The following is a 27,657-nucleotide window of genomic DNA, read 5'->3' on the forward strand; positions in this document are numbered from 1 at the left end:
AGTGCCTGGCAGGTAGGAAGTTTTTAGTAAATGCCAACTCCTAGTAACGCCTCCCTAGAACATATATACCACAAGAACAAAAATTTCTCTTGTAGCCACTACCCCATCCGCAGCATTTAGAAAACAGCAATAAATGTTTGCAGTTCAGTTCAGTGAAGTTCAACAAATATTTATGAATATTTATGACAGGCCTGACAGGTACCAGAGATCCAGTGATGAGTAAGAATTGGTCCCTGGCCTAGAGAGGTGAAGACAGATAGGAGGATAGTGTTCTCTCTCCACCATTTCTTTGCATATGCTGTTCCTCTGCCTGGAACAGCCCCCCACCCCCACCCCAGGCATACATCTTCTTCCGGGCAATTCCTACATCCTTAAAACTCTCAGCTCAAATACTCTACTTCCACTGAAAGCTTTCCTGATGCCCCAGTATGGGTGGGGCCCATTCTGCAACCCTGTGCAAACTTTTGTCCTGTTCTTAGCAGGTGGTAATTTGTCTGTCTCCTCCCACTGACTAGACTGAGCAATCCGAGGTCGGGTGAGTGGATCCCAGCGCCAGGGCCTTAGCGCCCAGCCCGGTCTCTGCTATGTAATCTGCACAAAATATGTGGTAAAGAAATGAAAGATGATGAACAAACCTGGTAATCTTTAGAGGACAAGAGGAGTTGTTAGGGTTTTTTTTTTTTTTTGAACAGCCGTGTCATAGCTTTAAGAAGAAAGACATGTACTATACTGCAAATTATTTTTAAGTGCCATAATAAGCTCAACTTCATAAAATCTCCTTTTCACCCTTCTTAGGTAGGAAACTGTTTTTGAAAGTTACATAAGAGGAAACACCTAAGTTAAGTAGTGAGAAGTGAAAATAAAATGACACTGTTACCTCAGTGAGGTCGCCATGCAACCAGTAACACCAGTGCAAGGAGCTGACAGACCATCTCAGGACTTGAGTCACTTCCACACAGCCGCAGGGATTTCCCTCCTTTAGAAGCCTTGCCAGCCGGAGAAAGAGTCACTCCCCACCTCACTCCCTACCCCCCGCACCCCGCCCCATGTCAGAAGTCTTTTATAGAATACCTTTTAAAATGGTGAATTAGATGGAGCGCCTGGGTGGCTCAGTGGGTTAAACCTTTGCCTTCGGCTCAGGTCATGTGGGATCGAGCCCCTCATCGAGTACTACAGCGAGCCCTGCAGCGAGCCCCCCGCAGCGAGCCCTCTGCTCCAGGGGGAGCCTGCTTCCTCCCCTCTCTCTGCCTGCCTCTCTGCCTACTTGTGATCTCTGTCTGTCAAATAGATAAATAAAATCTTTAAAAAATGATGAATTAGAATGCCTCTGGTCATTATGGAAAAACAGAAGACACTGGTCAAACTAAGCAAGCAGCTTGGCTAAGGATGAGGGATTAAATGCTAGGATAATCCCAGCTGTGGTTTAGGGTTGCCTGAGACTCGGGTGGGCGGGCTTTCTCCCAGCCGTGTTACCGTATCAACCTTATATTCCCCCAGGATGCAGGGCAGGGAGGCTGTGGTAGGAATGGGCAAAAATGGTTTTACACACGGAAAAGCGTTCCTATTGTCTTTGTGGGCTCCTCCGAGAGTGTCTCCCCCCAGGCACACCCCCCTCTCATCGCCAAAGGGCCAGGATCCACTCGCTCTCTCCCTACCCAGCTGGGAAAAGCTGGAGCCAGGGAGCCTCTTACCAGCAGAGTGAAAATGGCCCGGAGAGTTTCACATGGGATCCTGAGAAGGGCTGTTAGTATTTTAATAGATGAAATCTTAATCCAAGAAAACGCATTCCTGAGTTTCCAAGTCTCAGGCATCAACCAGCAAGCAGTGGGAGGGGACTTCGGGTCTCGCCAACCGCAGCTGTCTTCTCCACCTACTTAGATGGCTGATGTGTCTTAAATCTCAGTTTCTGTTTAAAAAAAAAAAAAGAAAGAAAGAAAGAAAGAAAAAAAAGAAAAGAAAAAAAGTTCTCTTTCTTCTTCCATAAAAATTTCCCTAGGGTTGTGGTCCCTAAAAAACTATTACAATCGCATGTAATGTCTTAAGGATTTAAAACCACAAGTATGAAAACCTCGGGGGTAGTCTTTCATCCAAATACTTAAGATGATCTGAAACTATCAAAAAATCAATCACGTTATAACTTCCCACTCCCCAAATCAGAGCAGAGGGAGATGGCTTTGGAATCTCAGTCTTCCCCCAGCTGAAATAATTCGGGGAGAAAACCAGTGTTCTATCGCCTTCAGACAAGACTTTTGCTTAAGATCTCTGCATTAGTGACTGGACAGGCTTTCTCGCCCCTTTCCAAAGGGTTTACAATCACCCCTTCCTCCCCAGGGGTTTGGGAATGAATCATCAACTCTGTTTTTTTCAAGCACACTATTAAATTAGGCTGCAGCCTGGAACCAAACATTTGTTCTTACAAACATTTCTTTTGTGTCATCACTATAACGGATACCAGAAATCCAGTAGGCTGCCCTTATCTCCCACAAGGCAGTGGCAGGGACAGCCGGGCCCACACTTCTGCTGTTGTGCACCATTTGGACAAATGTAAAAATCATTTTTTCAGGGTCGGGGAATTCATGCTAAAATTAGAACGGGTCAACTTAAATTTACAGGAAAATTCGTAATTTCTGATCATTCATACTGAGAAGTTAAAAACAACTTCTTCCTCTGACTCTCCATCTTATGTAAGATGCCTTTAAAGGACAGCCACACGTTAAAATAAACAGTGTTTTTCAGATTCCAGCGTCAAGCACTTCAGGATGCTTTCTGTCCATTTTAAATTTCCAGAAGCAGCCATTGCTGAATAGAAAAATACATAGTTATAATAATGGCTACTATTTAGTGAAGTCTTCTTGTGAAAATCAGATCTTGACCGAAGTCTGTACATGAGATGACATATATAAAAGCACCTAGCACCGTTCAAGAATTCATTCTTTAATCCCACGGTGAGCACCATCCCTTTGCTAGCGATTCAGATGCAGCAATGAACAAAACATACAGAACCCCCCGAGGTAGCTCTTCTATCACAGGGAGGATGGGGTAAGATAGATTATAAACAAAATACATCAGTAAATATACAGAGAATTTGCTAGAGAGAAATGAGGGCAGGAAAGGAGACTACACAGTGGTGGGGGTGAAGACATTATAGTTCTAAGCAGGAGGGTCAGGAAAGGGGGCATTTGACCAAGGTCTTCTTTGAGACATGACTTGAAGAAGAGGACTCCAGGGGCACCTGGGTGGTTCAGTGGGTTAAAGCCTCTGCCTTCGGCTCAGGTCATGATCCCAGGGTCCTGGGATCGAGCCCTGCATGGGGCTCTCTGCTCAGTAGGGAGCCTGCTTCCTCCTCTCTTTCTGCCTGCCTCTCTGCCTACTTGTGATCTGTCAAATAAATAAATAAAAATCTTTAAAAAAAAAAAAAAAAGAAGAAGAAGAAGAAGAAGAAGAGGACTCCAACATGGAGGAAACCACAAGTGCAAAGGCCCTGAGGCAGGAGTACCTAGCATGGTTAAGGAACAGCAGAGTCCAGTGATGTCTGTGCTGAGTAAGTAAGGGAGAGGGAGGTTAAGTCATAGAGATGGGGTGGGGAAGGGAGTGAGCAGATTATGCAAGGCCTTGTATGGCATTGCAAAAACTTTGGCTTTTACTTCAAATGAAGTGGGAAGCCATGTGAAGATGATGAACAAAGAAATGACATGATCTAACTTAGTGTTTGAAAAATGACTTTAGGGGCGCCTGGGTGGCTCAGTCTGTTAAGTGTCTGCCTTCATCTCAGGTCATGATCCCAGGGCTCCCTGCTCAGCGGGGAGCCTGCTTCTCCCTCCCACTCCCCCTGTTTGTGCTTTCTCTCTCTTTTTCTCTCTCAAATAAATAAATAAAATCTTTAAAAACAATTAAAAATTTAAAAAGAAAAAAAAGATTCTGGTTGCTGTGTTGCAAATGGATTTAAGAAAGGCAAGGATAGAAGCAGACAGAGTCACTGGATACATATTGGGTTCTCCAGAAATACTTGTTTATTACAAATTGCATTTTGACATGAAGTTCCCTCTTTTTTTTTTTTTTACTCATTCTCCTTTGGAAAAAATGTATTTGCTTATTCCCTTCTTCGTGTTATTTGAGGTTGTACCATATTCAAATTGGGAAGCAATACGAAGAAATTGCATTTCTTTGAAACACTGAACATGTTTCAGTCTTTTCACCAAATCAGATTGGTCTCATTTGACTTCTCCTTTTCTTTTCCTTAATTTGGGCAAAGAGTTTAAGATGGCTTATTGTCCATGAGCAGAAACAACTACAAATCAACAGAAGCAGAGGACGGCAGCCTTAATACCAGTGGCTACCATTTTTTGAGTGCTCTGTCAATGCTAGGCACCATGCTTAGTGTTCAACATGGATTAGCTCATTTAGTCTTCTCAATGACTTGTTGAACCAGGTACCATTACTGTCATTTCCCCAGAAGGAGAAAAGTTAAACAACCTCCTGAGGTTTTGCAGCTGGCAAACGGCCAGGCCGGGATTGGAACGGAAGCCATGAGGCTCAGAACCCATGCAGGCGACTGCCACCTTATGTTACCATTACCTCCCAGCCACCCAGAGAAATGCCCACTCCAAGGACTGAGGAGGGAGGGGAGACCACAGGAGACTTTGTCTAGCAATGCTGGGGGGTAACTCTGTCCATTTGGTTTTATTGTGGTTGACCCGAACAGGAATGAAAAGACTTTTTCATTCAAAGACTTTTTATTTTTTTTGTCTTAGATATAATATCCCCTCCCCCCTCCCAAAAAAAGTAGAGACCAAAGGATGATATATATCAGGGTTCACCCAAAGCCACGTGGGGGATAGAGAACTGTACCTGCTGGCCAGAGTATCCTGATCCCCCGCAGTAAGTGTACTCTATTGCAGAATGAACAGCATGTTAGGTTTCTCTGTAGAATGAATAAAACACTCCTCCAGTTCCTTTGTGCTGGTTAATGAACAAATGGCATTTCTGTGGATAAATCAGCTTTTTGTGAGTTTGGTTTGCTTGAATCAGCTCCTCCCCCACCCCCCATTGCCTCCCAGCACCCTGCCAGCCTCTTCCCCATTGCCTCCCAACCCCCCACCTTCTCCCGTTACCTCCCATCCCCCCACTCCTGGGATCCACTCTTGCTCCTGCAGCTCCCCCCCACACACACAGCTTTATCGATCCCGGGGCTGTATTAGGCCCCCTCTACTCAAGGGGCCCGCCTGCACCAAAGAGCCAGCTCCCCCTCTATACACACCCCTGGTTCCGATGACTGTTCAGTTGTTTACAACACAATACAGATTTATTTGGGGAAAGGCTTTTAAGTTATTTTTGTACTGTGATTTTGATTTATTTAAGCTTCTCTCATCTAATTGAAGAAGCTTGGTACATTTTGTGTTTGTCATTTGGTTTGTCATTCTGTACTCTGGTTGGTTGCATCCCAGGAATGCATGGTTCCTATCTTTTTTTTTTTTTTAAGATTTTATTTATTAATTTGTCAGAGAGAGAGAGAGCGCGAGCTCAAGCAGGGGGAGCAGCAGGCAGAGGGAGAAACAGACTCCTTGCTGAGCAAGGAGCCCAACATGGGACTCCATCCCAGAATCCTGGGCTCATGATCTGAGCCAAAGGCAGCTGCTTAAAGGACTGAGCCACCCAGGTGTCCCCATGGTTTCTGTCCTGTTTGCCATCTGAGGTCTGGGAAGCTGAGTTGGTAGACGGTCATATCTAATGCAGTTATTGTGACATGGATTACAGATTTATCTCTTGCTGTAGCTTGGTGAGAAAATGAACTCAGAGTTTAAATAAACTAGTAACTGACAATATTGGAAAAACACCAAACAGTTTACTCTGCTTCGTCTCTCTCTTCTGGTGACCAGACTCTTCATCAAGTCTCTGCCTCCTGTCTGACTTCTTAGGATAGCTTAGCACATTGTTTTTCTCATGTAAACATTTGATACATTCTGTGTATATTACAGATGTTTTGTGTGTGTATGTTATTTTTTTTATTTAAAAAATCCTGCTTCCTCCTCTCTAACAGAATACAGTAATTGCAGGGAGAAGGACATGCTGACCAGAGGACAGAGGTGAAAAAGAGATTTTATTCTATGGTATATAGCATATTCTACTTTTTGAAATCTGAACAATGTTTGTGAATTATCTATTCAAGTTCATGAATTGACATACTTTTAAAATAAAACTGCAGTATTTAAAAGAAATTCATTCTCTTCTATATAGAGTCAAAAACACTTTCACTGATGAAGAAAACTTTAAATTTTTTCTTTAAATTCAATTTTGTTAACCAACAGTATATTACTAGTTTCAAGGGTAGAGTTTCATGATTGATCACTTGCATATAATACTGACTGCTCATTCTATCAGGTTTCCTCCTTAATTCCCATTACCCAGTTACCCCATTCCACCTCTACTCCCCTTCCAGCAACCCTTAGTTGGTTCTTAGAGTCTCTTATGGTGTGCCAGGCCATATCTATATATCTATATATCTATATATCTATATATCTATCTATATATATAAATGGAAAAATAAGCTGCTCTGGATAAATAACGTTGTAGGAAAATAATTGTTAAAAGCACTCTCCTCGGGGCGCCTGGGTGGCTCAGTGGGTTAAAGCCTCTGCCTTCAGCTCGGGTCATGATCTCAGGGTCCTGGGATCCAGCCCCACATTGGGCTCTCTGCTCAGCGGGGAGCCTGCTTCCCCCCCTCCCCCTCTGCCTGCTCCTCTGCCTACTTGTGATCTCTTTCTCTCTCTCTGTCAAATAAATAAATAAAATCTTTAAAAAAAAAAAAAGCACTCTCCTCCAATAATTATTAAGCCACAGGCAAGTAGAAATTATAACAATATACGCTTAAACATAATTTTAAGGAAATCTTATAGCAATGTCATGTTTCCTCAGTTTATATCAGTGCAGCAAAACGTAGGTACAATTGTAGATACCAAAAGACATTTATTACTGAATAAGGATGAAGTACCATTCTTTAGTGGTGACAAAATTCTAGAAACACTTCCATTAATGTGAAGAATAATACAAAGATTAATGATACAAAGATAATACAAATATAATATAATATATAACATAATACAAATATAATAATAAGAGATAATACAAAGATAATGCCCAATGTGGCATTCGTTCCCAGGATCCTGGGATCATGACCTGAGCTGGAGGCAGACGCTTAACCTACTGAACCACCTAGGCGCCCTGGTAGGTCTATTTTTAATTTTCCAAGGAACATCCTTACTGTGTTCGATAGTGGCATTCCCACCAACAGTGCACGAGTGTTCCTTTTTCTCCACATCTTTGCCAACACTTGTTTCTTGTATTTTTTACTTTAGCCATTCTGAGGTGTGAGGTGATATCTCATGGTTTGGATTTGCATTTCCCTGATGAGTGATGTTGAACATCTTTTCGTGTGTCTGCTGGCCATCTGTATGTCTTCTTTGGAGAAATGTGTGCTCATGTATAGATAGGCTCTTAAAATTCAGGAAGAGAAGTAACAGAACTCAATATTTTACATTCAGAGGCAGTTCACAAAAGAAGTAATTATATGTCCAAAAAATACTTTCAAAACTCAGGCTCACTAGAAATCAAAGAAATGCAACTAAAAACAAGATCCTATTTTTCATCTATTAGATTAAGAAAGATGAAAAAGAATGATATACTCAGGGTGACAAAAGTATAGAGAAAGGACATTTTCAACCACTCTTTGTCGAAAACTGAAACAGTTTAGCAACAAGTGTTTACAAAAATCTTAAAAACATACTCACTGCTTGATCCAGAAATCCCACCTCTAAGTATTTGTCCTGGGGAAACAACCAGTTATTTACAAAGATTTACAAGAAAGTCCACTGATACACTGTTTACAAAAGCTAAAAAAAAAAAAAAAAAAAAAAAAGGAAACAATATAAATGTTTCATAGCAAGGTATTGATTTAAAAACTTTTGATATCCCCAAGTTGTAAAATATTATGCATCTATTAAATAATATTTTAATGGTGTATCTATTGACATGGACAGTATTTATTACATTTTGGTAAACGAAAGTATAAAATGGCATTAATGTATCTTGTAAAAATTGTAAACGCTACATACACTATTTTGGCAAAGGTTTGGATGAAAATAAACCACCATGCTTATGAATAATTTTTCTTTTTCATGTATCCCATTTTCATTTTTCTATAATTACATAATAGAAATATTTTCAACAGAGAATAACAAAATTCAAACATTGAAGGGAGAATAAATGGAGAAATTACTTTAAAAAAATAAAAAAAAGAGTGGCGCCTATGTGGCTCAGTCGTTAAGCATCTGTCTTCTGCTCAGGTCATGATCTCAGGGTCCTGGGATCGAGCCCTGCATGAGCCCTGCATCGGGCTCCCTGCTCAGCAGAGAGTCTGGTTCTCTCTCTCCCTCTGCCTCTTCCCCGCACCCTGACCCTGTGCTCTCTTTCTTTCAAATAAATAAATAAAATCTTAAAAAATGAAAATTAAAAAAAGAGAATCCTGGAGTGCCTGAGTGGGTTAAGCATTCCACTCTTGATCTCAGCTCAGGTCTTGATCTCAGGGTTGCGAGTTCAAGTCCCATGGTGGGCTCCATAGTGGGCATGGGCCCTACTTAAGAAGAAAATTAATGATAAATAAATATGTAAATAAAAGAGAATTCTGAAGACAAATTTTCTTTGTGACTAAATCTCTTGACTGTAGATTAGGCTACTTTGGTGCCATGAAAAAGGTCCTCTGAACTTCTCCTAACACTGAACTATGGCTAACTAAGTGACAAGAGGAGAAAGGAGGGCCTGAATATTCTTTGCAAAATCCTGCCTGCACAGGGCTATTTTAAAAATCTTACTAATGGTCACAAAGGATCTTGAAAACTGAAGGCTAAATAAATTATGGTGACAGAAATGAATGAGCAGAAAATCTATGATCTGGGAATTTTTATATGTATGATAAATCAACTCAGCATCTAAGGCCTGTTTTTTAGATCGTAACCCCTGCTGGGGAATTCTTAAGGAGTGCTGCTGGACAGGGTATTTTGTTTTATTATTTACTCTTCATTTTTTTTTTTTTCCAGGAATACTTGAACTGAAGTTTGGCTTCCTGTTGTTCTACTTCTTTAAGAAATAAAAATAAATAATGGGATCAAAACTCAGTTCTCTCTTATTATAATGCATTCAGAGATCAGTTATAATGAGCCAAGAGATTACTCCCTGTGCTGGACAAAATGTGTGGTGCCAAACAGATCTGAGGGAGGCTTTTCTCTTCCGCAAATGTGGGTATGAAATATGCAAAGTGCATGAGGCCAGCCCCAGGAGGGTCCAATAGCATATTCTGTACCCGACTATGTTCGCCTTTTACACTGTGCCTGAACCGACACACAACTTAAGAAATCGGTGTGATTTGGTTACTTATTATTTGAATATGCTATTAATGAAGCCTATCAGTGTTTTCGGTTGGGTCCCCCAGGAAACAGATGCTGAGACCGAGATTCGTGTACAGGAGGTGTATTGGAGAATAACGCCCGTCAGAGAGTCTGGGAGTGAGACAGAGGTTGACTGGCCCTCATGAGAAGCTCATTAAATAGGCATATAGAGGCCAGAGGGCTGGATCTTTGTACTGTCCCACCCCTCACCTCCAAAGGAGACTGGACCTACACTTGAGGGAGGCAGCTTCCTTTAGGCAAGTCCTCGGGAGGACTCAGTGGTAAGGCGTCAGCAGCCAGTAAGTATTTCAGCCACCTGGAGGTCTGAGGGTTTCCAAACTAAAGGGGATTCTGGGCTAAGAGCTATAGATTGAATATTTGTATGCTGCCCCTGGCCCCCAAATTCATATGTTAAACCACTAATCCTGGACATGACAGCAGTTGGAGGTGGGACACTGGGACACTTGGGAAGTAATCAGGGTTTAATTAGGTCATGAGAGTGGAGCCCCCCTGATGGGATTACAGCCCTTGCACAAGCAGAAAGATCTCTCCCTCTCTCTCTCTCTCTCTCTCCGTGATGCATGTACCAAGGAGGGGCCCTGTGAGGACATAGCCAGGAAAAGTGCTCTCACCAGAACCTGGCCATGCTGGCATCCTGATCTCAAGACTCAACCTCCAGAAGCATGAGAAAGAAATGCTTGTGTAAACCACATGGTAATTTATTTTGGCATCCTGAACTTTCTGAGACACTGGGCACTGTGGCAAACACAGCTAGTAACTTCTATTAACATGGGGACATATCCAGAGTCTGTTGTACTTGGTGAAAATGCACAAAAGACAAACTAAGAGTTGAAGGTAGAACTCTTAAGAAAGCAGTTCTTTATTTTTGCTAAAAAAAAAAAAATTTAATAACTTCTAGAGGGGTAAAGTAGAAAAAATCGTTACTCTCTACTTTCTGCCCCATTATCAGTCCAAGTTATATTGTAAATTATTCTGTTAATAAAGAGTGAATTTAGTGTCCAAGAGGAAAAGTTTAAATTAAATTTGTTTCCCAAATCATATTTGTTTGCACTTTGTTCAGGACACTGAAAAGGCCACTTAGTGTTGGCCGCCTATGTTTCATCCTAAATAGTGGAAAATCTTTGATTCAAACTTCATCTTGAAAAATGAAAAAAGATCGTGAAACAGCATTTATTTTCACTTCATATTTAACAAAATGTAGGCTATCCTGATAACTACAGGCTGACTTTGAGAACTAAGAACAAACCCAGGGATTGATTAGGAATTTTTTTTTAAGATTTTCATTTATTTATTTGACAGACAGAGATCAAAAGTAGGCTGAGAGGCAGGCAGAGAGAGAAAGAGGAGGAAGCAGGCTCCTGCTGAGCAGAGAGCCTGATGTGGGGCTCGATCCCAGGACCCTGGGATCATGACCTGAGCCGAAGGCAGAGGCTTTAACCCACTGAGCCACCCAGGCGCCCCTGATTCGGAATTTTTAACCTAGTTTTCTTCCAACAAAATTCTATATTAGCACAAATGCCATTCCTTCCTGTATATTTCACTTGTGCTGCATAAAAACAGAGACGGCCATTTGGGAGTTTTATTGATTTTACGAGGATCCCTCAGTCCTTAAATTTGAACTCATGGGAGTTGAACTCATCTTTGGAAAAATCTCTGCCTTCTTCCTCCTTCAAGATATTTCTCTTTAGTTGTGGACCTCTGCATTCAAACATGGTCTCAACAGGTCCAAAATAGAATTCTCGATTCTTGATCTTCCTTGGTGCCCCTCCCCCAACTCCACCTTACTGGCTCAAGACAACTATCTAGGAATGAGCTTTGACTTCTCTTTTATTCATCCACAAACTATACCCGATCCGTTGGCAAATCCATTAGCTCTATGCCCCAAACTGACTACTTCTCACCACCTCCTCTGCTACCTTCCAGTGCTGCCTGCTACCAGCCCTCGCCTGAACTACTTCAGTAGCTATTTTTAAATGGGCCCCAGCTTCTACTCTTGAGTCCCTACAACCACTCTCTACAAAGCAGTCAGAGTGACACTTAATATTTTATTTTTATGAGGTACTACATTTATGCGGTTCAAAATTCAGCATGCTATGAAAGAAGATATACCCAGAGAAGTCTTAAACCCATTCCTGCATTCCTCACCCCAACCCTCTAAATAAGAATCATTTCCACTGGTGTCTTTGTCTTTTTTTTTTCTTTCTTTCTTGGGTTTTTAAGGCAAATGCAAGCATTTGTAAATTTATCTCCTATCTTATTATACAAAAGGTAGCCTACCATTTGCATTGCTCTATAAGTTTTAAGTCTTGCTTTCTTTTGTCAACCAACATGTCTTAAACTCTCTCCATATAGGTACAGAGAGACCTTCCTTGTTTCTGGAGCTACATGTCATGCCATCGTTGTCAAACCAAGCCCCTTTTGCTGCACATCACAACTGCATCCATTTGTTGCTCTTACAAATAAGGCAACAATAAATAACCTAGACATGTGTCATTTCATACATGTAGCGATGCATCTAAGGGATAGAATCACAGAAATACAATAGCAAGATCCTATATTTTTAGACTATTTGCCAATGTCAACATGAGAACTTTCGAGATAGATCTGATTGTCACTTCTCTTGCTTAAAGGCCTCCAAAAATTTCTCATCCTAACCAGAATGAAAACCACTCAGAACCCCAAGTCCCTTCCCAATCTGTCCTTTGCCTACCTCTTCAGTATCACCCACCTCTTTCCCTCGCTTGCACACTGGCCTTCCTTCAATAAACCTGAAAAAATCCATAGCTTTGCAAGATGAGCAGTTTTGCTTTGTAGTTGATTTGCATTGCATTTGTACCGTATTGTCAAATAGGTATAAGAATGCAGTCATCAGCTGGACATGTGATGAGGGAGTTGATCCCTGGAAGGGAAGCATCAGTGCTCATGTTTAATGGAGATGGATATTTGAGTGGGTGTTATAAGCAGTCATTTGATAAATAAATGTTTCTAGATTATGATGATTCTTACTCTCCTGCCCACCTTCAAACTTCAGGAATCCAGATCATAGGTGCTGAGATAATGAGGATGTTCTATCTTTCAGTAGCTGCATGACCATGGATCCCAGACATGTAAAGATGGAACCCTAACCTCACAGAGAAAGGCAACATGGCTTGGAAAGCTACAGATGCTGTGTTCTGCTGTGGATTCTGCCATGAAATCAGCTGTGAGGACTTCAGCAAGCCATTCAACCTTTCCCTGGCACATTTTATTTATAAGGAAAGGAAGAAAATGGAATGCATCATTATTATTCCCCACTCGCCCAGGGATTCTTTTTATTAATTCTGCCCCCTCTTTTTCATATCAATTGAGAAATTCTGTCCACTTAAAAATTATTGGTTAGTTATGTAGTTATTTATTACTTCATTTATAAAGTCTTGTTATTTAAATTATTTAAAGATAAAAATTTATTTATTTACATGTTACCACGTTCACAGTTCATTCTCATCATGCTCATATCTGTGATTAATTTATCAAGGATTTAGATAGCTTCCAATTTTGTTTTCCAGTAAGTAATCAACTGGTAAGCAAACATCTTGGTTGCGTTGATATAATATCACCCAAAGCAAAGAAACTTCATATTTTAATTTTCCTGAATGGCTTTACCTCATTTAATCCCTAAGAATTAAGAGGCTGTAGGTTGAGAATCTCTGGTCCCAGCTGACAGTAAGTTTCTGTACAAGTCTGGGAGTCAGTCTTACGTATAGGATTGTCTAGTGCAGTGATTTTTTTGAAGGTGCGTCCCAGAGCCCTGGGGCTCAGCAGAGGGATTCAGGGCAGAAACAAGGGTGGGGAGGGAGGAGGCAAAGCGGGAGTTCTTAGAGCCTCCAAACCTATTTTATCCAGAGTAGCCCCATTTTTTTGTTTCATATGGAGTTCTAAGCCTTTGTTTGAAGAAAATGTTTAAACTATTAAAAATTAATTTTGAAAAATCTGACAATCAAGGTTTATGGCATCAATGGGGATAACGAAGCCTAGAAAATGTAGATAAAAGTTGCCCAAGGTTACAGAGCTCATTAATGGCAAAATATTCATTTGGTCAGTCCATAGGTATTTACTGAACACTGTGGAAATAAAAATTATAAATATGAAATTCCGATTCAGTCTTGGTCTAAAAACAACTGTGGGTCACCATAGTGTTTGATCAGAAGCATCGGGATGAGAGAATCTTATTTTCATAAACTGATGGAGATGTGACTTTATGTTCTAATTACATGTATTATTGCATATTACTCCTGTTCAGTAAGAAGGGGTGGGAGGATATGTGTATTCTAGCGACCGAAGGAGAGCAGTGAAGAAAGATCCCTCTTGGGACGCCTGGGTGGCTCAGTCAGTTAAGCGACTGCCTTTGGCTCAGGTCATGATCCCTGGGTTCTGGGATCGAGTGCCGCCCTTATCGGGCTCTCTGCTCAGTGGGAGCTTCCTTCCACCTCTCCCACTGCCCCCACAGCCCCCACTCATGCTCTCATCAAATAAATAAATAAAATCTTAAAAAAAAAAAAAAAAAAAGAGCCCTCTTAGGAGACAGGCCAGGTGGGGTAAAGGTCTTATTTCAGTTTGTATCAGAGGGGTGCTCTGTGCCTGATTGCCACGCTCTTACTCCTGTTGGTGTTTATACAGGAGGAGTCAAGAGCCCTGCCTCCTCAAGATCACCTGGTTTCTGTTTTATTTCCCAGATAAAGCATGTGATTACCACTAAGCTTGGAAGAAACCTGAGGCTATGGAAATGTGTTAATTTAATCCATAACCACATTTGTAAAAGTCAGTTGGTTGAATGTGTCCAATGTAAATGAATTCACTGGCCTTAGGATAACTTCACGTGTGACTGGGTATCAGGCGTGTTCTCTCGTTAGCCCAAAAGCCACAGACCGCTGGGTTCCAGCTTTCTCCCTGCAACCTCTTTGAAATAAAGGGTGTCTTCAGTAGATTCAAATACAAACATAACACAAAGCCTCATTCTTAGCACCAATAAAGAGCCAGGCATTCTTCCTGGCATTGAGGATACAGCAATGAACATGTGGGAAAAATTTCCTGCTTCCTAGGACCAGAACGGGTTCTCTCGATGATTCCAGGTCTGACGCTGTTTCTGCGACAGCATGCAAAGTTGAAGATTCATTCTACTGTTTTGCAAATACTTGTCATAATACACTATGCTTAGATTTCCTCCACATTATTTATTTACTCATTTAACAAATATTTACTGAGTGGCTTCTATTACCAGATTCTCTATGCTAAGTGCTGGGCATCCTGATATGAATTAGTTCTTTTTTGTTTGTTTGTTTGTTTGTTTTTTTAAGATTCCATTCATTTATTTGACAAAGAAAGAGAGAGAGAGAGAGAGAGCGCAAGCAGGGTGAGCGGGAGAGGGAGAAGCAGGCTCTCTGCTGAGCAGGGACCCCGATGCGACGATGCGGTGCTCGATCCCAGGATGCCGGGATCACGATCGGAGCCAAAGACAGATGCTCAGCCCACTGAGCCACCCAGGCACCCCTGATTTGGTTGGTTCTCAAGGTGCTCACAGACCTATGGGAACTTAGACTTGTAAACAAATTTCAAAGCAGCCTAAGAAATACAACAGCAGGAGAGGAACGAGATACAGATGCACTACAAAAAGCAACAGACTAACTCCCTCTGCATGATATCCAAGCTTGGATTTGAAAGGTTAATACAAGCTTCCCAGGCAGAGGAAGGATGGTGAGAATGGGAATGTCATAGAGAAAGGTGCAGAGACAAGAGAACACGTGTATCCGGAGAACTATGTGCTGTTTGGAACCAAAGGAGTCTGAAGGACAAAGTAGATAAGAGGCAGGAAATTGATAGAATCTTTATCTAATAGCCTCTGCTTTCTTTGTGAGTTAAGAGAGGCAGCATTTCTTGAGAATGAGGAAGGCAGAGGCTGGGGAGGAACTCTGAAAGGAGGTAAAAGAGGTGCTGAATTGTTTATAAAATAGAAAGGATTGGGGGGAAATCCTCCCAGACCCATTAACAGCAGACTGTCTTGCTAGACACAGTTCCAAGCGACTGGAATACCAAGGGGTTGGGGGCAAGGTATGTACTGATACGTACTGATAGGAAAAGATGCACAAGATAAATCGTTTAGTGAATAAAAAGCAAGAGGCAGAACTGTGTGTACTAATTTAACTTTCGTGTAAAAGGCAGTGGCAAACTTACCAATATGTCCTTATATGCATAGAGTATCTCTGGAAGAACGCATAAGAAAGCAATAGCTTTGGTCACCCACAGGGGATAGGTGGGAAGGCGAGGGTGCAGGGTGGGTGGGGGGCAAGGGGACACTTTACACTGTATGCTTTTTAATTCCGAATCTCAGTAATGGATTATTAATTCTAAAATAAATTAAAAGTGAGATCTCCAGGGGCGCCTGGGTGGCTCAGTGGGTTAGGCCTCTGCCTTCGGCTCAGGTCCTGGTCTCGGGGTCCTGGGATCGAGCCCTGCATCGGGCTCTCTGCTCAGCGGGGAGCCTGCTTCCCTTCCTCTCTCTCTCTCTCTCTCTCTCTCTGCCTGCCTCTCTGCCTACTTGTGATCTCTGTCAAGTAAATAAATAAAATCTTAAAAAAAAAAAAGTGAGATCTCCAAAATCTTTTTAGAAAATAAAGAAGAATAATTTCTGAGGGCCATGGAAGATAATACTAAATTTGGGCCTCATGGGTGTGTCCCTCTGGAAACTTAGGCTTAGGCCTAACTTGGGGGACTGCAAAGGGAAATGATCATTTTCATTCTGGCTTCTATTTGGGAAAGGTGAGTTGGTTAAGTGTTGGGAATCAGAGCTTGGAAATGATCTACAGAAAACCCTAACTAAGGTTGCTGGCCTGGGCTCCTGTACTCAGGGTCTCCAAGCACAGCTCCTTCAGCAGACCAGCACCACTGCGTTACTTAACATCAAAGCAGTACCTCAAAAGGATTCCAATTCCTTTATCGCACCCATTAGTGAAAAACCCTATTAGTACAAAGTGAGTTAAAACAGAACTCTGACCTTTAGGAGCTGGCAAGTTAAAAGGACGCTATTTATTATTTAATACATAAACAAATAATGTACAAGACTGACTTTTGCGTGTGGATTGCCAAATCACGTTATCTTACAGACATACACTTTTTAAAAAGGATTTATTTATTTATTTGAGAGCGAGCGAGCGAGAGAGCTAGCACATGAGTGGGGGGAAGGGCAGAGAGAGAGGGAGGATAGGCAGACTCCCTGCTGAGCACAGAGCCAAGGTGGCTCCATCGCAAGATCCCGAGATAGTGGCCTGAGCTGAAATCAAGAGTCAGACACTCTACTGATTGAGCCGTCCAGGCGCCCCTTACAGACATAGCCTTTTATCTCTAACCAAATTATGAAGAAATGCCCCGGTTATTCAGCCACGAGCCTGTGAAGTACTGTTTTTGTGCCAGAAGATGTCAGGCAATAGTGATACAAGGATGGCCAAACCATAGTCCTCGGGGTCTGGGACCACACGAGGTAGTGAAGGAGAGAGATGTAACGACCCCTTTAGAATAAAATGTGGTGTGTTCTACCAGAGAGGCCTGAACAGAGTTCTGTGGGAGCCCAGAAGAAGGAGTGAGTGACACTGCCTGGAAGGAGTTAGGAACGGCTTCCTGGAGGATAAAAGAGGCAACCAAAGTCCTAAATGAACTGAGGCTGAGGGAGGGTGCGAAGGACATCTCAGGTGAGGAGAAAACGGTGGGCCGAGGAGGCAAAGCTCAGAACAACACGGAGCAGAGTGATCGAGTATGGCGTCAGGTGCTTCTCAGGGAGTGGCAGGCACGAGGGCTGGAAAGGCAGGTTCGAACAGGGTTAGGAAGTGCCTTATGTGCCAGGCTAACAAGTTCAGACTTTGTCATGTCAGTAAAATACCTTGTTCTCAACTGATATGCTGAGAGGTCGATATTTTGCCATTCGTGTCTAACCCTCTTTCATGCCCATCATCCTCTGTTGGCTTCCATATTCTTGTTAGAGGTAGAATAAGGATGTGGAAGATAGTTTTATCAACTTAGTGTTCCCTTCCCCATTCTTCCTTTTTATTCTTCTCCCACATCTAACCAGTTATCAAAGTCTGTCACTCAGTCTGTCATTTTTAGGTCAACTATTTAGTAAGTGTTTAGCCACGACAAGTACTGGGCTGAGGGCCTTCTCTACATGATCTTGTTCAAGCCTCAAAATGGTCCTGTGAAGTCATGTTCTAGTTGGGGCTTCTGAAAGCAAATAGCAGTTAATAGAAATCGAAGTAACTGGAAAGGTGTCAGGCAACGGACAGAATCCATATTAAGGTAGAGGACTGGCTTCAGTGTGGAACCAAGGGAGGAAGCAGAGCACAAAGTTAAAATCAGAGCTCAGTAACAGTTTTCAAGAAGGTGCCCCACCATGCGTCTCGATTCTTTCTTCCTCCCTCCATGCCTCCCTCCTACCATCTTCCTCCCTTCTTTCCCTCCCTTCCTTCCTTCCTTCTGTCCTTTCTCCTTCCTTCCTTTAACGTAAGCTCTATGCCCAACGTGAAGCTTGAACTCACAACCCTGAAATCAAGAACGGCATACTCGACTGACTCAAGCCAGCCAGGCGCCCCAAGCCTCTGGAGTCTAATTTGACCCACAAAGGGCTCAAAGATCCTCAGCCTGGCCACACTGTCTTTGAATCACTATTGCCCAGTACAGAGAGATGAGTGAGCATCAACTGGCCCTGCTCAGAGCACGTGCCTGTGACCTGGATGCCAGGGGTTGGCAGAAGAACAGCTTCCCCTGTGTGTCTCCCCATTTACATTGAGATTCACTCAAACTAGAAAGGACACTGAAATACCAGACAGCAAAAACAACAAGTGTCTACAAGTGCATTTTGTAGATGAGGGAATGGACCTAGAGCAGGTAGGTTAGTTACCCAAGTAACACAGCTAGTCAGTGAAGCCAGGATCAGAGCCCAGATCAGTTTGTCTGCAAAGCCCACGCTGTTATGCAATCTACTGCATCGCCTTCTCTAAACCATTCCAGCTCTTATTTCACAGCCCACACGCCAGTCCAGGCGCCCATCACCTTGTGTGCATTACTGCCTCCTACCTGGTCCCCCTGATTTGTGTTTTCCCATCGTGGTTCATTCTCTCCATAGTTGCTAAGGTAATCATTTTTAAGTACCATCTAGATCATGTCAGCCTCTTGTTCAAAAAAGCCTATGACTCACCCCTTTGAGAGCCTTTCCTGACTAATATCATTCCACCCTGATCACTCCCTCAATAATCAGTCAAATAGTGTTGCTGCATTGCTACCACAGATGTATAATTTATACTACACTATCGTACACTTATTAATAGTCTCTGGCTGTTACATTTACATGTGACTTCACTGAGGTCATACAGCCTGTCTTCTGCTGCTTTTGTGACTCTGATGACAATGTCTCATTGTCTTTGAATCCCAGGGTCCTCCAGAATATTTGCATTACCATCATCAATGTTATTATTGGCAGAGCACTTAACATTTGTGAATTCATTATTAGCTTCCCTGACAATTTCCAACTGCTGCTTACGTCTCTCGGGCACACATTCTCTGCCCTACCAAGAGCATGCCTGTTAAAAACAATTGCTGATAATGATGATCATTTCACTTCCACTCTTGGAAATGTTTAATTCTTGGCTCCACCCTCAGATGCTGTAAGTTGAGGAAAGGTACAATGTGGTATTCTTTTTGTGGAGCTGTGAGGTGAAAGGAAGCAGCATCGAGAGTATGCTTTTGCCCTTTTCGGTTAGGAATAATAAAACGATCATAAGCATGGAACCTCACACGCACTTAGGGACTCTGGCTGGCCAAGTTGCCGGCTTGAAGTTCATACAGGAAAGCTTCTTGCCTGGTGCCTACATTGCCTCCACAGTTAGAGGGCACCGTCATCAACTGATGGTGTCCCGGATCCTCCAAGACCTCAGGATCCCTGTAAATCAGGACCAAGAGGGCCAAGAACCAGAGTGACTCAGGCATTTCACTTTCTAATCCCTTTGCTCCTCGCTCCAGTTACTTTTTTTGAGGATCTGTCTCTGTCTTGAGGTTAGATATCAGAGGAGGTCACACACAGAGCACATAATTGGTGATCAACCGACAACGATCAATCTCCAGTAGAACTAACAAAACTCAGAATTTATTTAAAGGCTAGTCATATATGTTCTGGTCATTTTATAAATGCCAAGAGTCAGTATAAAAAAGATAGGGTTTCTGTACTCAAGGAGTTAACCATCTATTGGGGGAGACAAATGTAACAAACAAATAATTGATGAGCACTATGTAAGGCAATATATTAAGTTTATACTGGGTATAAGAATGACACACGGAAGGACCTAATCCACTGTTTGGGGTGAGAGATCCTGAAAGACCTTACAGAGGGTGAAATGCTTGGCCTGGAATTGAGAGCAGAGTAAGAGTTTGCCAGACGGATCAAGTAGGGAAAGAACATTCCCGAAAGAGGGTAGAGAGCTAAACCATGGGATGAAAGGCTTAGAGAATTATATGCAGTTTGGATTCTGAAGATGCTTAGTCTGCATCCATTCTTTCCTTCCTTCCATATTTCCCACCCATGGATTGAGTATAACTGACCTTATTTTCATCTCCAAAGATGGGTCTTGGTTGGCCTTACTCAGTCAGCATAAACCATTATTAGAGTTGGCTCTCAGAGAAGCATGTCTTCCAAGCCTAAGCAAATCAGCCATGGCATTCCTTAGGGATGTTAGTTCTGGGCTGGATATGTCCAATCAGAGAGAAGTCCAGGATTTTGGCTTGATGGTTGTGGGGAAGAGATGCATTTATATGGAAAAGAAAGCATTTAAACCTGAGAGTTGCTGGTTTCTATTTTGTTACCTTAAAGAGAGTCAAGCAGAGGATAAAGATGTCAGGGAATGGCAGAGAAATGGAGCCAGTGACGTGACCAAACTGACAAGTTAAGTGGATGCTGGTATTCCCTTCATGGTTTAAAAAGATCAAGTAAAATGTCATGTCACTTGCAAATAAAACCATTCTATCCCAATGCGGTGTTACTGGAGGTGAGTTTTAAGGGGGCAGAAAATGGGAAATGGATTGCAGAGGTAGGCGTTGAGCCAGATGAACGAGTATAGTTTCAGTGCTAGATACGAGGAAAGCTCTCGAAGGTTTTAGGCTATGGTAGGGAGTGACATGAGTTTTAGAAAGATTATTCTGGCAGCAATGAGGATGGCTGAGAGAGAGCAAGCCTGGGGGCAGTGAGGCCCGTGAGGAAGCTACACCATAGTTCCACTTTACTCAGCATTCTCCTAGGGGGTGAGGCTTCTAGCTCCTTTTTGCACCAACCTCAAAAAAAGAGAATCAGCTTTTTGAAAATACTTAATCTGTGAAAATATGATATAGGATATAAATTCTTTAGGATTTCATCCCCTGGAAGTAAAAATACATGTTTCAGGAGCCCACAAAATTCTTCAGGGTTTTAATGTAGGAGAACAAAGTTTGGGTTATACCATTTGGGCTATCATTAATATCTTGGCCTCTTTCTTTTTAGGACTTTCAGTGTGCTCTCTATTGCCTCTGAACTCTTTTATTTATTTTGTCAATACAGTCTTTTTTTTTTTTTCCATTTTGCTTGAGTTTTTTTTTGTTTGTTTGTTTTTGTTTTTGCTCTCTCCCCCACTCCTTGAAATAGACAGCTGAAGAAAAAGACCAATGTTTATTTGGCTGGCTCAAAAGCCCTTTCCCCATGGTATCTGTTGCTGTTAAGGAAAATTAACCTGATCCTAACTAATTTTACTCAAGGGGAGGTATCTTTGGTAACAAACACTCCTCCTGATCTCTTTGGCCTCCAGGAGTAACTGCCAAGTAAATGGTATTGATAGGAAAACTATGGGTATACACTCTTCCACGCTCCATTTCACCAGAACCTGTTCTGCAAAGACATTAAGATTCAATTAATTTTTCTGCTCACTTGTCATTACTGAGTTCCCTCTTCATGCCTTGTACTGTTCTTGTACTGTGCTTGAGGATACCAGGAGTGGTTCAACAGAAGAGGAAAGGTGTCTCTGCTTAAAGATGGCTTAAGGTTTAGATTCAGAGGATGGGAAATGCTTTTCTTAAAACCATGTCAACGAGGCCTAAGCACATACTACAACAGTTGGTTTACATATAAGATGGCTGCATTGTGTTGATCTTTGAAGCGTATAAAAAAACTTTAAAAAAAGTGTCATCTCATCACCCAAGTTTCAGATACAATTCTGCCAGGACGTCAGTGGCAACGTTACAAGTCTGGTCATTAACCATGACCTTCAGCCAAGGTCTTTGAGATAAAGATGATCTCACTCTTTATTTACAGAATCACTTATTGTCCTCACATGTGTAATTTTAGGTGGAAAATGGAATCAAAACAGGCACATGTAGAAAAATGTGGTATCCCCCAAAAGTTGCCACAAAATATAAAACATTTGTTCCTTAGTAAAGTAATTGTAGTTATGTATGATCCCTAGAGACTGATTCCTTCCAAAAAGATTGTTCATTTTGCCTAGATGGCAATATATTTCACCCCTGCTTCCATCTCCATATTTTGTAGCAGCAACATTCACTCCTCATAGGCCCCATTTAACTCCTTCATACATTCTATTTAACATTAGTTGATGCAGACGATTTAGAGCAGAACTGAGCACATCCACAGAACACGAGCAGAGTCCTGACCTTTATTTTTTAAACCAAAATCTTCTCACAGCAACTGCCCTTCACTACTTTCTCATTGTGTTCAGAGCCAGTCACTTTCCAATGATGAAATCAAGATTTGAGCCAAACTGAGCTGTCCTTGACTTCACTAGGGTTATATCCAGCACCGAGCTTACTCCCAGCAACACAGAAGGCACTGATTTGCTTGAAGAAAGAATGAAGATACTGTCCATGGAATTGTGAGTGGGTCTGAATTTCCTGAAGCTAAACCAAGGATTCTAACAGATTTAAAACCTGTGACTGGTACACTGAGGAGTTTAGGTTTTCACTTATCCTGTCCTGTCAGTCAACAAACATTTTTTGAGAGCTACTGTATTGTGGGAATAGTGGATCCACTTCTTGACAAAACCTACTTGGGATTCCTCCGCTTTTCTCTCGGTTTTCTAAGGAGAGGACCTAATCGTCCTAGTCCCTGCCTCTCACTTGAGCTCAGTTCAGGGCTTAGCGTATGGGTGGGGTTGCAGTGGCCTGAATGTTATTAGTAAAGACAAAGCAAAGAAGGAACAGAAACAAACTCTCTTCCTCCTTCTCTCTTTTCTTTCACTATTTCACCCTGTAGCCATTTCCCTAAGGCTAGGTTCCCTCCTACTTCATCCTACTCGGCCTTCCCAGTTCTTCTGCAGAAAATTCCAGGAGAATTAATTTTCCTCTGAAATATAGACGAACCTGGGCACCTGGGTGGCTCAGTGGGTTAAGCCACTGCCTTCGGCTCAGGTCATGATCTCGGGTTCCTGGGATCGAGTCCCGCATCGGGCTCTCTGCTCAGCAGGGAGCCTGCTTCCCTCTCTCTCTCTCTGCCTGCCTCTCCATCTACTTGTGATTTCTCTCTGTCAAATAAATAAATAAATAAAATCTTTAAAAAAAAAAATATAGACGAACCTAACCGGTGAGAATGCAAAATGGTACAGCTACTTTTAGAAGCCAAGTTGGTAATTTTTTTTTTTTAAAGGAGGGGCTTTTTTTTTTTTTTTTAAGATTTTATTTATTTATTTGACACAGAGAGAGAGATCACAAGTAGGCAGAGAGAGAGAAAGGGAAGCAGGCTCCCTGCTGAGCAGAGAGCCTGACGCGGGGCTCCATCCCAGGACCCTGGGATCATGACCTGAGCCGAAAGCAGAGGCTTTAACCCACTGAGCCACCCAGGCGCCCCATATTGGCAATTTCTTATAAAAATAAACAGACTCTTACCATATGATCCAGGACTGGGGCTCTTTGGTATTTACCCAAAGTAACTGGAAACTTAACGCCCACACAAAAACCAGACATGGATATTTATAGCAGTTTTATCTATTACTGCCAAAACTTGGAAGCATCCAAGATGGCCTTCAGTAGGAAGGATAAACAATGGATAAACAAACTATAATACACATAAACAATGGAATATTACTCAGCACTAAAAACAAATGAGGTATCAAGCCATGAAAAGACAGGGCAGAAACTCGGAAGCATATTGCTACACGAAAGAAGCCAATCTGAAAAGGCTATACACCAACTCTTATGTACTAGCAACTTTCATTCCTCATAGGCCCCCTTTAATTGCTTCATACATTCTATTTAACACTATTGGATGCAGAAGATTTAGAGCAGTGTGATTCCAACTGTATGACATTTGGGAAAAGGCAAAACTATGGGGACAATGAAAAGATCAGTGATTGCCAAGGGTTTGGGGAGGAAGGGATGAACAGGCAGAGCACAGAGGATTTTGAGGGCAGTGAAACTATTCTATATGGTATTATTTTCATGGATACATATCATTATATATTTGTCCAAATGCGTAGAATGTACATCACCAAGATTGAACCTTAAAGTAAACTATGGACTTTGGGTGGTAAAGATATATCCATGCAGGTTCATTGATTGTAACAAATGTCCCACTCTGATGAGGGATGCAGATATGCAGGAGATTATGCCTATGTGGGGGCAGAGGTTATATGGGAACTCTCTATACTTTCCAGTCAATTTTACTTTCAACCTAAAACTGCTCTAAAAATATATTTAAAAATATGTAGAAACAGATATACAGAGGAACCTTACTTCATACCTTTGTATACATGAAAACCTATTGTTAACCCAAGCCTGCCCAGGCTAGAGAGAATGGAAAGGAAGATTAAGGGAAAAGTTTTGCAAAGCCTTGCGCTTGCTTCTGGCACAGGTGAATAGGGCAAAAAGCCACAGGCTGTGTTCTATTACTCAATGGATCACACACAAAAAAGACACTGGTCTGATCAGAAGCACTAGATGTTACTTACCAGTGGCAGAGCAAGCAGTCTGGCTAGTTCCTCATGCTAGGGAAGAAGAAAGGGAAGAGGAGATGTGCTCCATGGTGGGAGCCTTAGCCCTCTGTACCACTCCTTACTCTTCCTGCACCCTTCCACTGGATTCCTAGGTCTGGGATTCCCAGAAAACACAAGAAACCAAGGGTCACCTGCTTTAGAATCATGAGAAACTTTATAAATATTCATATTCTCAGACCAAGCTCCCAGAAAACCAAATTTGGTCATTCAGGGATAAGGTCCAGGGCTGTGCATTTTCGAAGAGTTCCCAAGGCATTCCTATGTTCATCTAGGCTTCAGAGCCACAAAACCTTGCTGCTGAGAGGACTCTTGTTCCTGCTGCCAGAAAGAAAAGGGGTAATTGCATATGAGGCCTTTCTTTTGGATACCAATTATACCACCTGTTGGCTTTACTATATTGGTATTACCGTCTGCCTGTTGCTTATATTCTCCCCAGGATCATCCCATCCCAGGAATTAGGGAAAGGTTCAGATTCCAGCCTTTCCATTATGCTCTAATGGAAAAGAGTTCAATTTAGACCTGCCTCTCTTTCTATTCATTATTTGACAAATACTTACAGCATGCCTCCTAATGTGCCAGCTACTTCTTTGAGGGGCTGGAAATACAGCGATGACTAAGCAGACAAGGTCCTTTCTCTCCCAATGCTTCTCTTCTACTAGAGGGAGAACTAAGAAGTAAACAAGAAACAAAGATTATTTGGGGCAGAAGTGAGGACTGGAAAACAAGACAGGGTTATATGACAGCGAGTGTTATGAAGAGGCAGGGTACATGAGAGGTAGGAGGCTAACATTTCTAAGGAGCTAACTGCGGTGAAGACTGAATGGTGAGAAGAAAATATCTAATGGTAAACACTGCAAAGGCCACCAGCAGGAAGAAGGTTAGTGTTTCTGAGATTTTTAGGTCAGGGTGTAGAGAGTACCGAATAGGAGAGGAGAGGTGAGGCTGGAGAAGCATTTTATCTCAAGTGCAATGGTAAGCCACTGTCAAATTTTAAGCAGAGGAGTAACATGATCTGGCTTATATTTTAAAACAAAATCCTCTGACCATTGTGATAAAAATGGATTGAATAGGGGCACCTGGGTGGCTCAGTGGGTTAAGCTTCTGCCTTTAGCTCAGGTCATGATCCCAGGGTCCTGGGATTGAGCCCTGCATCTCTCTGCTCAGCAGGGAGCCTGCTTCCCTCTCTCACTCTGCCTGCCTCTCTGCCTACTTGTGATCTGTGTCTGTCAAATAAATAAGTAAATAAAACGTTAAAAAAAATGGGTTGAATAGGTTGGTGTTGGGCTGAATGGGGGAAGGGTTCAAGAGGAGAAGCAGGGAAAGCAGTTAGGTTACTGTGGTAGTAGAGACCAGAGCATATGGTGATCTGGACTGGGGTAGAGGTGATATGAGTGGGAAAATTCAAGATCTACTTTGGAGTTAGAGCTGATAGTACTTGTTAATGGTTTGGATAGGAGTTGTGAGGAAAAGAGAAGCAAGGATGACTCTTAGGAACTTAGTTTTGAACCACTGAGTGAATGATGCAGTAGATTTAAAGATGCTGTTTGGGAATGTTTGGAACACGTATTAAACAGTCAAGTGACAAAGTGAAGTAGCATTACATATACCAGTTTGAGGTTCAGCAGTGAGGTTAGGGTAAAGATGAACAGAGTCAGGAGCATAAGAACAGTATTTCACACCATTGTGGGAGGATGAATAATGACCCCCCAGATATGTCCATTTCCTAATCCCTTGAGCCTTAAAGGACCTTTTGTGGGTGAAGGCACTTAAAATATGTCTTTTGTGGGTCCACACAACACTCAAGGTAGGTATTGTTATTTTCCACTTAATAGATGGGGAACCTGAGGCTCAGAGAAGTGGAATGCCTTGTCCTAGGTCCCAGAACTGGAAAATACCTATCTTACTTTCAAGTGCTTTACAGAATTTCTGCAGAGACAGGAGGTGGTAAAGAGTTGCACTGTGTGCTTCAAGACAGATCCTTAGCATCACACTGCCTTGGCTGCCAAAAACCTGCCCTAGAAATGCATTTCTGTGAGGCCTGTCATGTCTTTGCCCAGCTCTGGTATATTATTTTTCTGACCTTCAGAGCCCTTGCCAGCCCAATCACACCGCATGGCCACTCTTCAGCTAGTTTGTTAGCTCTGGGAGGGCTTAGTTGGGTCATCACATAACGAACGACCCCGCTTGCCAGGCCCTGTGCCAGGCACCTAACATTTATTCAATAATCACAGTAACTCTCTCCATTGTCTCTGGAGCAAGCCAGAAAGGCTGGATTACTGGGGAATGGAAAGAAGACAGGACCAGGAGCAAGAGGAGCCTGTGTTCAAGTTGTGCGGTGGTGGGTGGCGGTGGCGCATAGCCCTAACTGGGAGCTAAAGTACCCTTGGGCTAGTAACTGAGTCATTTAAGAAAACCAGAAAGATTACACTACAGATGATTTGGAAACTCCCTCGAAGACATTCGAATGAGAGATTCTCTTCTTTCTCCATCTCTAGTGCTCCACTATTATAGGCAGCAGTCTGAACCAAGAGTGCAGTGACAGCCTACCTGTTCAGACCTGGGCTACCCCTCAATTCCTTAGAGGTGAGTCGGTGCCGCGACTCAGCCGATTTCCAGGGAAGCTGCCGGGATACGAAGTGGGCGATAGGTCATTCCAGGATAAAGGCGAGGAGGCTCCGCAAAACTACAACTCCCAGGAGCCCCTGGGGTGCCACTCGACAGCCTGGGCCTGGTGCATGCTGGGAGCCGCACACTACCTCCCGCCGCAGCAGGCTCATTGTTAAGGCAGTTCAGGACAGGTAACCCGTGCGCATGCCCAGTCACGTCCCAACTAGTTCAGCTTCTTTCCTTCCTGCAGGATTCTTCTCTTTCCGGCCTCGCCCAGGCGCCCATTTCCCCGCCCCACCCCGCCCCTTTTTAGGGATTTTGGAGGGGGCGAGCCTCTGGCAAGCGCGTTCCCAGGGGTGTTTACATGCGCGTTCATGGGAGATTAAAAACACTGGATGTGGAAGATGTTGAGTCTAGGAGACCGCAGTTAATGGAAGGCGCATGCGTTCCAGGGACGGTCCTGCTTGGAGTCGGGAATCACAAAGGGGCGGAGTGGAAACTCGGCAGGGAGCTGACGCACGCGCATTGGGCCTCTAGCGCCCCGCCTCCTTCTT

At 42.7% G+C, this 27,657-nt stretch overlaps 1 long non-coding RNA gene across 2 annotated transcripts; it reads right to left on the reverse strand.

Annotated features, from left to right (window-relative positions):
* Positions 1-671: 671 nt before the first annotated feature.
* On the reverse strand, positions 672-27,580 carry LOC116574128. Of its 2 annotated transcripts, XR_004279125.1 has the most exons (5): positions 27,044-27,580; positions 25,054-25,163; positions 12,187-12,357; positions 4,849-4,983; positions 672-1,906 (listed from the first exon to the last, which is right to left on the reverse strand). It is a non-coding gene; the product is annotated as an uncharacterized LOC116574128 (long non-coding RNA). The 2 variants fall into 2 exon arrangements; XR_004279124.1 differs by lacking the exon at positions 12,187-12,357.
* Positions 27,581-27,657: the final 77 nt, after the last annotated feature.

The sequence above is a fragment of the Mustela erminea genome, chromosome 15 (assembly GCF_009829155.1).
Source record: "Mustela erminea isolate mMusErm1 chromosome 15, mMusErm1.Pri, whole genome shotgun sequence".
Taxonomy (NCBI): domain Eukaryota; kingdom Metazoa; phylum Chordata; class Mammalia; order Carnivora; family Mustelidae; genus Mustela; species Mustela erminea.